Here is a 10674-nt window from a genome sequence, read left to right as displayed (position 1 = left end):
CCTGGGGGTCCCTGTGTGGGGGATGGGAGGGGCTCGTGAGTGTGTCCCCAGGGGTCCCTGTGTGGGGGTCCCTCTGTGGGGGCCGGGCTGGGTGAGCGTGTCCCCGGGGGTCCCTGTATGGGGGTCCCTGTGTGGGGGGCCGGGCCGAGCTGGGTGAGCGCGTCCCCGGGGGTCCCTGTGGGGGGGCCGGGCCGAGCTGGGTGAGCGTGTCCCCGGGGGCCCCTGTCTGGGGGCTGGGCTCGGTGAGCGGGTCCCCGGGGGCCCCTGTCTGGGGGATGGGACGGGCTGGGTGAGCGGGTCCCCGGGGGCCCCTGTCTGGGGGATGGGCCGGGCTGGGTGAGCGGGTCCCCGGGGGTCCCTGTGGGGGGGCCAGGCCGAGCTGGGTGAGCGTGTCCCCGGGGGCCCCTGTCTGGGGGCCGGGCTCGGTGAGCGGGTCCCCGGGGGCCCCTGTCTGGGGGATGGGACGGGCTGGGTGAGCGTGTCCCCGGGGGCCCCTGTCTAGGGGCCGGGCTCGGTGAGCGGGTCCCCGGGGGCCCCTGTGGGGGGGCCGGGCCGGGCTCCGTGAGCGTGTCCCCGGGGGTCCCTGTCTGGGGGATGGGCCGGGCTGGGTGAGCGGGTCCCCGGGGGTCCCTGTCTAGGGGCTGGGCTCGGTGAGCGGGTCCCCGGGGGCCCCTGTCTGGGGGATGGGCCGGGCTGGGTGAGCGGGTCCCCGGGGGCCCCTGTGGGGGGGCCAGGCCGAGCTGGGTGGGCGTGTCCCCGGGGGCCCCTGTCTGGGGGCCGGGCTCGGTGAGCGGGCCCCCGGGGGTCCCTGTGGGGGGGATGGGACGGGCCGGGTGAGCGGGCCCCCGGGGGTCCCTGTGGGGGGGCCGGGCTCGGTGAGCGGGCCCCCGGGGGTCCCTGTGGGGGGGCCAGGCCGAGCTGGGTGAGCGGGTCCCCGGGGGCCCCTGTCTGGGGGCCCCTGTCTGGGGGCCGGGCTCGGTGAGCGGGTCCCCGGGGGCCCCTGTCTGGGGGATGGGCCGGGCTGGGTGAGCGGGTCCCCGGGGGCCCCTGTGGGGGGGCCGGGCCGGGCTGGGTGAGCGGGTCCCCGGGGGCCCCTGTGGGGGGGCCGGGCCGGGCTCGGTGAGCGGGTCCCCGGGGGCCCCTGTGGGGGGGCCAGGCCGAGCTGGGTGAGCGGGTCCCCGGGGGCCCCTGTCTGGGGGATGGGCCGGGCTGGGTGAGCGGGTCCCCGGGGGCCCCTGTCTGGGGGATGGGCCGGGCTGGGTGAGCGGGTCCCCGGGGGTCCCTGTGGGGGGGCCAGGCCGAGCTGGGTGGGCGTGTCCCCGGGGGCCCCTGTCTGGGGGCCGGGCTCGGTGAGCGGGCCCCCGGGGGTCCCTGTGGGGGGGATGGGACGGGCCGGGTGAGCGGGCCCCCGGGGGTCCCTGTGGGGGGGCCGGGCTCGGTGAGCGGGCCCCCGGGGGTCCCTGTGGGGGGGCCAGGCCGAGCTGGGTGAGCGGGTCCCCGGGGGCCCCTGTCTGGGGGCCCCTGTCTGGGGGCCGGGCTCGGTGAGCGGGTCCCCGGGGGCCCCTGTCTGGGGGATGGGCCGGGCTGGGTGAGCGGGTCCCCGGGGGCCCCTGTGGGGGGGCCGGGCCGGGCTGGGTGAGCGGGTCCCCGGGGGCCCCTGTGGGGGGGCCGGGCCGGGCTCGGTGAGCGGGTCCCCGGGGGCCCCTGTGGGGGGGCCAGGCCGAGCTGGGTGAGCGGGTCCCCGGGGGCCCCTGTCTGGGGGATGGGCCGGGCTGGGTGAGCGGGTCCCCGGGGGCCCCTGTCTGGGGGATGGGCCGGGCTGGGTGAGCGGGTCCCCGGGGGTCCCTGTGGGGGGGCCAGGCCGAGCTGGGTGGGCGTGTCCCCGGGGGCCCCTGTCTGGGGGCCGGGCTCGGTGAGCGGGCCCCCGGGGGTCCCTGTGGGGGGGATGGGACGGGCCGGGTGAGCGGGCCCCCGGGGGTCCCTGTGGGGGGGCCGGGCTCGGTGAGCGGGCCCCCGGGGGTCCCTGTGGGGGGGCCAGGCCGAGCTGGGTGAGCGGGTCCCCGGGGGCCCCTGTCTGGGGGCCCCTGTCTGGGGGCCGGGCTCGGTGAGCGGGTCCCCGGGGGCCCCTGTCTGGGGGATGGGCCGGGCTGGGTGAGCGGGTCCCCGGGGGCCCCTGTGGGGGGGCCGGGCCGGGCTGGGTGAGCGGGTCCCCGGGGGCCCCTGTGGGGGGGCCGGGCCGGGCTCGGTGAGCGGGTCCCCGGGGGCCCCTGTGGGGGGGCCAGGCCGAGCTGGGTGAGCGGGTCCCCGGGGGCCCCTGTCTGGGGGATGGGCCGGGCTGGGTGAGCGGGTCCCCGGGGGCCCCTGTCTGGGGGATGGGCCGGGCTGGGTGAGCGGGTCCCCGGGGGCCCCTGTCTGGGGGATGGGCCGAGCTGGGTGAGCGGGTCCCCGGGGGCCCCTGTCTGGGGGATGGGACGGGCTGGGTGAGCGGGTCCCCGGGGGCCCCTGTCTGGGGGATGGGCCGGGCTGGGTGAGCGGGTCCCCGGGGGTCCCTGTGGGGGGGCCAGGCCGAGCTGGGTGAGCGTGTCCCCGGGGGCCCCTGTCTGGGGGCCGGGCTCGGTGAGCGGGCCCCCGGGGGTCCCTGTGGGGGGGATGGGACGGGCCGGGTGAGCGGGCCCCCGGGGGTCCCTGTGGGGGGGCCGGGCTCGGTGAGCGGGCCCCCGGGGGTCCCTGTGGGGGGGCCAGGCCGAGCTGGGTGAGCGGGTCCCCGGGGGCCCCTGTGGGGGGGCCGGGCCGGGCTCGGTGAGCGGGTCCCCGGGGGCCCCTGTCTGGGGGATGGGCCGGGCTGGGTGAGCGGGTCCCCGGGGGCCCCTGTCTGGGGGATGGGCCGGGCTCGGTGAGCGGGTCCCCGGGGGGGCCGGGCGTGGGCCGCAGCTGGGGCGGGGTCCCCGGCGCGGCGGGCGCGGGGCGGGCCGCCGGGCGCTAGGGCCGCGCGGGAGCCGCGCGGTGGCTCGGGCTCCGCGGGCGGGGGCTGTGCGGCTCAGTGCTGCAGTGGAGGCGGCGGAGCTGCGGGCGGAGGCCGCGCCGGGCAGGGCAGGAGGCGGCGGCGGAGAGGGGGAGCGCGGCGGCGGCGGCGGCGGCTCCCGGGGGAGGTCCAGGCCCGGGACTGGCCGAGGTAGGAGCGGGCCCCAGGCGGCGGCGGCGGCGGGGGGGGGCCGCTTCCCCAGGGCCGATCCTCCCCTTCTCCGCCCCCGGGTGGGGGCGGTGCCATGGGGGCAAGCGGGCACGGAGCTGGGGGCTTGGCACCCGGGCACGGGGACGGGGAGCGGGCAGAGCCCGCACCAGCTGCAGCCGCCCCCTCCCTGGGCTGCATGGGCCATGCGCCGCAGCCCCCCCTTCCCCCCCCGCCGCTTGTTGCATTTTATGTGCCTGCAAAGAAATCTGCCCTAGATGTTGCATTGCCCCCCCCTTGCTTTCTCGGCAGTCGGTGCCCCTTCCTCCTCCCAAGTTCGGGTGCCCCCGACCCCACTGCCCACAGATCGATGGGGGGAAAAGCGGTTGGTACTCAGGGGCTACCCCCTTGCCTTGCACCCAGACTCCCCGATTTGCGTACACGGGGGGCACACGAACTTGTGATCCCCGGGGGGCTGTGGGGGGAGAGAGCCCCCTGATCAATTAATGAGCCGTCAACTCTATCCCCTGAGGTGGAGATACAGCTTTTGCATTGAATATTGGGGGGGGCACCCAGATCCCCTCTTCTGTGTGGGGGTTTCCTTTATTTCACGTACGTTTGCAGACGTGTCTCGGCTGCAGTGCATTGCTCCCGGGTATTATTTTTTTTTCAGCCGTGCATTGGGTTTTGTACAAAAATAAGATGGGGGAGGAGAAGGGTGGGCACGGTTCCAGGGCAAGGAAATAATCCCCCTCCCCCTCCCTCAAACCCTTCTGTGAAGTGGAATGTAGAGCCGGGTTTGCAGGAGGGTGGTATGGAGGGCAAAGCAGAGAAGCAGGAAAAATGGCAGCCTGGCATGACCCTTCTTCTCTCGCTGTTCCCCCCTCCCCCTTGCTGTCCTGTGCCCTCCAGAGAAGGGGGCTTTAGGACACAGGCTGCAGCCTGGGGGGGTCCTGTCAGGGAGTCAGGATGGGAGGAGATAAGGCGGTTCTGCAGACAAGCTGCAGGGGTGTAAGGCACTGGTTGAGGGTAGGGATGGGGGGGATTGCTCTGATCTGCTGGGAGAGGAATCCATCCCTGGGGAGCAGGTCCCTGTGCACCCCCACCTGTGGCTTGATCTATGTGTGTGGAAGGTAGGAAACCCCTTGAGTTTGGGCGGGAGCTGCTGCTCTGCTGTTGGATTGTGCCTGCCGAGGGCCAGGACCGGGGTGCAGGGAGGGGTCATTCCCCAGGCTCTGCTAGCAGCATCCTCTTGCTCTGGAGCTTTGCTGAGGGGATGGGAGGAAACCTGCCCCCTCTCCCCCACCAGATACTGAGGGCAGGCCAGGGAGGGTATGGTGCACTGTAAGGAAGGTGGAGGGTGGTGGTTGTTTTTTTTGGGGGGGGAGGAGGGGGGGAAGAGAAGGGAGGATTCTTTCCCTCCATCCCATCATCAAGCCCAACCCCAGGGAAGTGTTAGTGGGACAGAGACCCTGCAAGGGGCAGAGGAAGCTGCTGCGTCCCTGGCTGGATTTGGAGGAGTCAGGGTGGTTCACAGCCCCCGATGAAGCTGGGCTCTCCTCCCTGTGAAGAGCTGGGTGCAGACGTGTCCTTGAACGCTTTGCATCTGCACTGATGAAGGGCAAGGCATCACAGCTGGGATTTGGGGGAAGGAGGGAGGCTGCATCGTGGTTCTGGTCCCCTCCCCAGCACATACACACTCACTGCAGGGGAATTGCCTCCGTGGGGCCATTTAATCAGCCCCACAAATTAGCCCTTCTAAAACTCGCTCCCTTCCCTCCTGCCTGTGCCTCTTTCTTCCCTGCATTGCCTGCTTGGCTGGTTTATCATCCCGGGCCTGGCAGAGGGCCAGGCCCCATCCCCTCCCCCCGGGGCTCTCTTTTCTCCAGCCTTTGGGCCGGGATCTGGCTGGCGGTGTGTGGGGGGAGAAGACACTGTGAAAATCTCTATTCCCCCCCCCACCCCAAGTTCTCTTGTCTTTTTATTTGGAAATGGCCTCTCTCCCTCTTTTCCATCCTCATCGGCAAGGCTGGGCTGCCTGTATTGTGACAAGGGCTTTGCAGCTCCCTCCAAACACAAGAAGCCTAGAGAGGTTTTGCAAGGCAGGCTGGCAGCTGAGATGTGCATGTTACTCATTCCCTGCACACAAGTGTCATTGACTTAGCCTGCCCATCTGTGTGTGTGTGCGCGCCCGTGCGTGTGTCTGTTTCTCTTGCGCTCTCATCTGTCACTTGGGAGGGACAAGCTCCTATGGGATCTGCATGGAGATTCTTTTTCTTATACACAGTCATTTCAGAATGATCATTATCAAACGCTTGCCCTGCTGGGGGAGGGAGCACTGCTACCTTTAGCCTCTGAAAGCTCTCAGTCCAGGATTGGGGCAAAGGGGGGGAAGTTGGCATGCTGTTTAATCTCCAGGAAACTTGTTTAAGGGGGGTGCCGTTATGCAGAAATATTGGGAAATGCACTAAAGATCCACTTTGAAGCCCCATCTATAAATTCACGGTTTTGAGTGTTTGTAGGACTGTCTGGTTGTTTTTCCGCCTGATGATTTTGCTGGCGAAGAATAGTCAGATGTCCAGCTAGAATGGGAAAGAATCAAACTGTAAGCCATTAGAGGCTGGGTAGTTTGGTCTCATACATACAGGAGCGAAGTTCATCTTTTGTATTGATTGTGCTAGTTTTCATCCATTGACCTGTTTCCTTCTGTAAGTACAATGCAAAAATCTATATGGAGAAAGAAAGGGTTCTTCATGGCTTGGAATTGAGGCCTAAAAGATCTGTATCTGCTTATGACGTGTACAGTTACCACAGACTTCCCTAGCTGTCTCTTTTTATGTTTATTAATGAGATAAGTTCAAGTTAGTGATGCCTTTTTTTCAGTGTTTGAGTGTGTGTGTGTCTTTGAGCAAGTGAAATTTTCCTCTTAGCCTAGTTCCTCTTTTTTTCTTCCCTTTGTGCTGTGTAGATGGCATCACAATGGTTGGTTTTACTATATTTGCATTGCTTTGCTAAGTGGATGATTGCAGAAATAAACCAAGAGGTCAGTGGCTATGTTTTGGTGAACGGCTTGCAGCCCAGTAACCTTTGGAGAGCCTAGGCTTTGAAAACACACAGTGCTGTACATATGTGTATATTTTTAACTTCGCTGCTTATACGGGCCTGGAGTACCATTTAGAGAGGCGAGGTTTCTGTCTAAAATCCTATGGAAGGAGAAGGCCTAGAAATTTGTAAGCAAATTCTTCAAATCCAGTGGCTGTGAAGTTCTTCACAATAATGGAAGAGGAATTGACCTTTTTGTGTTTAGTAACTGCTCTCAATAACTCTTCACACATGCAATAGCCTTTCATGCTGAGTCAGCTCGAAACTTCCTAGCAGGAGTCTTTTTTCTTAAAATGAAATGTCCACAAACATCTCTAGGAAATAATGGATACCCATATATAACAGTTGACTAAGGGCTTGCAAGCAGGTCTATAGTAGAGTGGCAGTGGGATTAGAGTCCAAACAATGTTTCCTTAGCTGCTTAAATAATCTCTAAATTTATAAGTGTCTTAAAAACATCTCTCTGGGTTGGTTGGAATGAAAGCAGAGCCAAAATGATTTAGTTCCTAACTTCATTCTCAGGAAAACGGGCTGGGTAAAACCCTGGAGGGATGTTTGCTTTTAAAAAGTTGGCAGAATCCACTAATTTGATCCTGCTTTGCAAAGTATTTTTGAGGGTGGGCACCGCCCCTTTCACCATAGCACCTCCCATTGCTTACTGTATTTTGTTTGTTTTTGATATTTTACACAACGGATACGTGAAGCTCTGCTTCTGGGCAGCAACTCCGGGAACCTCAGGTGATTTAACATTCATTCTGCATAGTCCTAAAAATATCACTTCACAATTATGCATCACTGCTTGATTGCTTCCGTGCTAGCATCTCCCCACACTTATACCAAACCATGGGCTGGCTTTTTCCTTGCCCTTTGTTACAATTGGGGTTCTTCTAACCTACAGCATCCCTGCTTTGCTCAGTCTACGGTTCTCCTAATCTTCTTAGTGCATGCTTGAGAACAGTTTGAGAGGTTTCACTTATAAATCCCTTGAGTGTCTCCGAACAGCTAAGGTCAATGGTAGAAAGTAGATCTGGCTGCAATTCTCGTGTATTGGTGATGATGTAACAGAAAGGGGTGCCCTGCTTTCTGCTCTGGGCTTCTTTGAGCCTGTGGCAGAACTGAAAAGGAAAGTGAACTGGCACAGTGATGCTCTTTATTACCCTGATGAGTGTGTTTAATTTTCCATGTGGAGTCGGCTGTTTTGATGTATGGCATGTGTTTCATGTGGGGGTTGAACAGAATTAGCTACATGTAAACAGTGAAATGTTTCATACTTCTGAGTGCAGTTTTCTAGAGAACAAATAGTAGAGTTTGGGACCAAGTTGTTCCTGAATTTTCTTGTAGATTTTAGGCTGTTTAGTTTTTTAAATGAAGGTCTTCTTGACCTACTAACCAGAAACTTCTCTAGCAGCCATTCCGTTAGTGTTGGGGTGGGTGGGGGAGGGCTGGGAGACTTCCAGGGACATGTGAAGCAAATGTTTCGTAGATTCATAGAGTTTAAGGTCTGATCAACTAGTCTGGCCATTGAATTTCACTCAGATACCTCCCTGTGTGCTGAGCCCAGTGACTTGTGTTTGGGTAAAAAGCAGATACCTTCCATAAAGACGTCAGATTGGAAGCCATCAAGAGAGACAGAACCCACCACTTCCCTAATCCCCCTCACTCTTAAAAATAGTGCCTTATTTCTCATTTGAATTTGCTTGGCTTCAGTTTCCCGCCTCCAGTTCTTGTTTTGCTTTTCTCAGGTAGTGTGAAGAGCCCTTTAGTACCCAATATTGTCTCCCTGTGAAAGCACTTATACCCTGTAATCAACTGACCTCTTTTGCTAACCAGATTGAGCTCTCTAAGTCTCTCACTGCAGGGTGTTCTCGTTCACCCTCTAATAATTTTTGTGGCTCTTTCCTACATTCTTTCAAATTGTTCAGCATCCTTTTTAAAACGTAGATACCAGAACTGTGTGCAGTATTCCAGCATTGGTCTCAACGGTGTTGTACACATGTGAAATCACCTCCCTGCCCTACCCTCCAGATGACATTAGCTCTGTTTGCCTCAGCATCACACTGGGAGTTCACATTGTTCACCATCACAGTGTTCAGTTGCTTGTGCACTGTGGTCCCTAAATGCTTTTCAGTCCCTGTTTTCCAGAATATATTCTCCCATTCTGTAGCGATGGCCTGCATTCCTTCTTCCTAGATGCATAACTTTACATTATTATGTTTACAGTGTAGGAGAGGATCTTGACTACTTAGGTTACAGTACAGGAGAAAAGAAAGTCTTGTTGTGTAGAATAACTTTCTGTCAGGCTAGTTTTGGGACCTTTGCCGTATCCTTCTCCTTTCCGTCTAGTCTGTTGCTGAGAACCATCCATTCCCTCCAACATACCTGTTTTTCTGTGTATTTTCACCTGAAGTGTGTGCTGTCACTGACCCCAGCACTTGGCAGAGTTGATGATCTGTTTTTGTTGGGTATAGTATCAAGTTTCATATAGCACTCTGTGAAGGTAATAGCCAAATACAAATAGAGATTTTGACTCCTTTGCCTAACACAGACTTGTAATTTTGAATAATAAGCAAAATATCTGACCATAGAAGTTTCTAATGAGCTAAGTGTGTTTAACTGGATCAAGCCAATACTTTTCTTATCCATGACAATGAATTTATTACTGCCATCTGTTGGGAGTAATAGCATAGGTGACGCTATCACTTCTAAACCATTAGCCCTGAACATTTTTGACAAATATGGCTATGATTTTTTCTGTAGAGCTTTCTCTTATCAGCCTTGTTGTAGTGGAAAGAGAGACTCTCTCTCCCAATTGCCTTCTTTTCTGAATGTCAAGAGTTGTGGTTTGCAGCATCATTTAGTTGTTGAGACCATTTTGGTCGCTGACTTCTGGTTTTAAGGAGGGATGGATTTGTTTGCTGCTTGCCTGGGAGACCTGCAAGGAAAGCTCAGGTGCAGTAGGTGCCGACTCCGGGTAGAGTCACAGAAGATCAGGGCTGGAAGGGACCTCGGGAGGTCACCTAGTCCCATCCCCTGCTCAAAGCAGGACCAAGCCCCGACTAATCATCCCAACCAGGACTTTGTCAAGCCAGACCTTAAAAATGAGGGCACCACTAGGTACCACTCTTGCCTCTGAGTCAAGACTCAGTGAACGCTGCAGTGGAGGGGGTGGTAGTGACTCAAAGTAGTTAGCATTCGTCTCGCTGAGTCAGTGCTCAGCTAATGCCCAGGTGTGATTTAGGGACTGCGGGATGGTTGTTGGTGGCTCAGTAGGTGTCTCTTGTTCCTGAGTCAATTCTGAACTAATGCTCCAGGTTGGGGGTGGGGAAGGAGGGACTGTGCTGTCACAGGGGGTGTTGGTGACTCAAAGTAACAATAATCACACTTTGCAACACTTGTCATGTTTCAAGTGCTTTGGACAGTTTCCCTAATGATTCCTCACAGCACCCTGGAAAGCCCCCTATTTTTACAGGTGCAAAGTGCACCCGTCTAAGCGCTAGGTGGCCCTTACCCCCCCTGTCTGTGCTGCACCACGGTGCCAGGTACGTGTGACGTGCACTGTGTTAGCAGAGGTGCTGTCTTTCACATGAGGAGTGAAGCTCTGGTCTTTGTGGTCATTAAAGGTCGCTGGGCAGGGTGTCACCTCTGTGTCATGGCCAAGTGCTGGCTTGGGTAAGGTAACTGCACGCTGGCACACCTCAAATTCTGCATGTAGTGTCAGAGCGAAGAAGCAGCTACCAAGGGAGGACTGTGTGCGTATTTGTGTCAGGGGGTAGCCGTGTTAGTCTGTATCCACAAAAACAACAAGGAGGCACCTTAAAGACCCATGAAAGCTTATGCTCAAATAAATCTATTAGTCTTTAAGGTGCCACCAGACTCCTTGTTGTTTTTGTGTATTTGTAACCATAGTCTGGAGGTGGCTGCATTTCAGCGATCTGTGCACACTGCATGTGTGTCTCTGAAAGGGCATTGGGGTGCTGGTCTTCGGGGTGAAGCTTGCCCTCACTATTAACAGCTGGAGCAGGAGGCTCCTGAGCTCTCCTCTTTGAAATGACTTGAAATAAAATGCCTGTTAGGTCTCTGCGAGGCGACCAGGCTGAAGCACCCTGACAGCAGGACTTGAGGAGTCCTTAATAAACCCTGGTTTGTCAGCACTGTGTGTATCATAGAAGGTAACCCACTTTAAACGACTCTGCCGTCAGTGGGAGTGACTGGCAGGTCCCATACAAGCTCTGCCTTGTGGGAGAAGTGCGGTAAATTTTCTTCCCCACTTGCCTTCAGTTGTAAGGTCAGACTGAGCTGTTAAATACAGGAGCAGAGGAACGTGCAGACAGAGTCCTTCCCTACACTTCAAAGGCAGGCGCTGGTGCGTGAGTGGGAGAGCCAAGCAGGTGGCAAGGAGAGGA

General features: G+C 59.0%; 1 protein-coding gene across 2 annotated transcripts in view; it reads left to right on the top strand.

Annotated features, from left to right (window-relative positions):
- The first annotated feature begins 3084 nt into the window (after nucleotides 1-3084).
- The window catches only part of DNMT3A (DNA methyltransferase 3 alpha), a 268395-nt gene continuing 260805 nt past the window's right edge, over nucleotides 3085-10674 (top strand). The window contains exon 1 of one of the 2 annotated variants that reach the window (XM_075126271.1): nucleotides 3085-3172. The gene's annotated coding sequence lies outside the window, so the exon portion shown is untranslated. The remainder of the gene's footprint in view (nucleotides 3173-10674) is intronic. The other variant, XM_075126272.1, reaches the window with a different exon arrangement.

The sequence above is a fragment of the Caretta caretta genome, chromosome 3, assembly GCF_965140235.1.
Source record: "Caretta caretta isolate rCarCar2 chromosome 3, rCarCar1.hap1, whole genome shotgun sequence".
Taxonomy (NCBI): domain Eukaryota; kingdom Metazoa; phylum Chordata; order Testudines; family Cheloniidae; genus Caretta; species Caretta caretta.
Note: the sequence above shows the minus strand (reverse complement) of the source record. Positions and strands in the feature narration are given on the sequence as shown.